Raw genomic sequence first — 1,244 nt, forward strand, 5'->3', positions numbered from 1 at the left:
AACCGTTCAGGGGTAAACCTAAGAAACCCAAAAGATCGAACGGGGAGATTCATCGTTCTCAGCGACGCTGGCTTCGCGTCGGTGGGCGTATGTCCCGCGGGGCCTCGCGGCTCGCGCGCGGACACGCTGCCGTTGCGTCGATGTCCGGCGTTACGCCGTCGTGCACTTCTCCCCTAGTAGAACGTCGCGACCCGCTGGGTGTCGGTCTACGGCCCGGGTGCGGTGACTGACGCGCCGCCGGTAAAACGGCGCGCGTCAAAACCCCCGGTCGCCCGGCCGGCTGCCCGGCGGTACACGCAAGGTATCAGGCCGCAGCTCTCTCGTCGCGCCGCGAGTCTCTCCGCTCTCTCGGGAGCGCGAGGGACTCCGCGTGCGCGCGCCAGAGTGTGCGTCGAGGCCGTCGCAAGCGCGCGCCACGGTACACGGACGTTAACGGACCTAGCGCCGTCGCCGTGCCTGGCCCGCTGTTGGTCGTGCGGTAAGAGAGAATATCTTAACCTTCGACAGGCCTGCAAAACGTTCGCCGCGCGCGCGCCTCTTCGCGGGGGTCGCGCGTGGCGACGGATACCGGTCGGCGACGCTACTGCTTTGGGTACTCTTAGGACCCGTCTTGAAACACGGACCAAGGAGTCTAACATGTACGCGAGTCATTGGGACTCAGCGGATACCTAAAGGCGCAATGAAAAGTGAAGGTCGGCCCTGGTTGTCGACCGAGGGAGGATGGGCCGCGTCGCGATGCGGCTCCGCACTCCGGGGCGTCTCGTTCTATCGCGAGAAGAGGCGCACCCAGAGCGTACACGTTGGGACCCGAAAGATGGTGAACTATGCCTGGTCAGGACGAAGTCAGGGGAAACCCTGATGGAGGTCCGTAGCGATTCTGACGTGCAAATCGATCGTATCGGAACTGGGTATAGGGGCGAAAGACTAATCGAACCATCTAGTAGCTGGTTCCCTCCGAAGTTTCCCTCAGGATAGCTGGCACTCGGCCGTTCCGCACGGAACGCGCGCGAGTCTCATCTGGTAAAGCGAATGATTAGAGTCCTTGGGGCCGAAACGACCTCAACCTATTCTCAAACTTTAAATGGGTGAGATCTCTGGCTTTCTTGAACTATGAAGCCACGAGAATCTCTCTATCGGATCAGAGTGCCAAGTGGGCCATTTTTGGTAAGCAGAACTGGCGCTGTGGGATGAACCAAACGCAGAGTTAAGGCGCCCAACTGAGTCGACAAGGCACACAGGGGATA

The sequence above is a fragment of the Wasmannia auropunctata genome, unplaced genomic scaffold (genome assembly GCF_000956235.1).
Source record: "Wasmannia auropunctata unplaced genomic scaffold, wasmannia.A_1.0 LD336074.1, whole genome shotgun sequence".
Taxonomy (NCBI): Eukaryota; Metazoa; Arthropoda; class Insecta; order Hymenoptera; family Formicidae; genus Wasmannia; species Wasmannia auropunctata.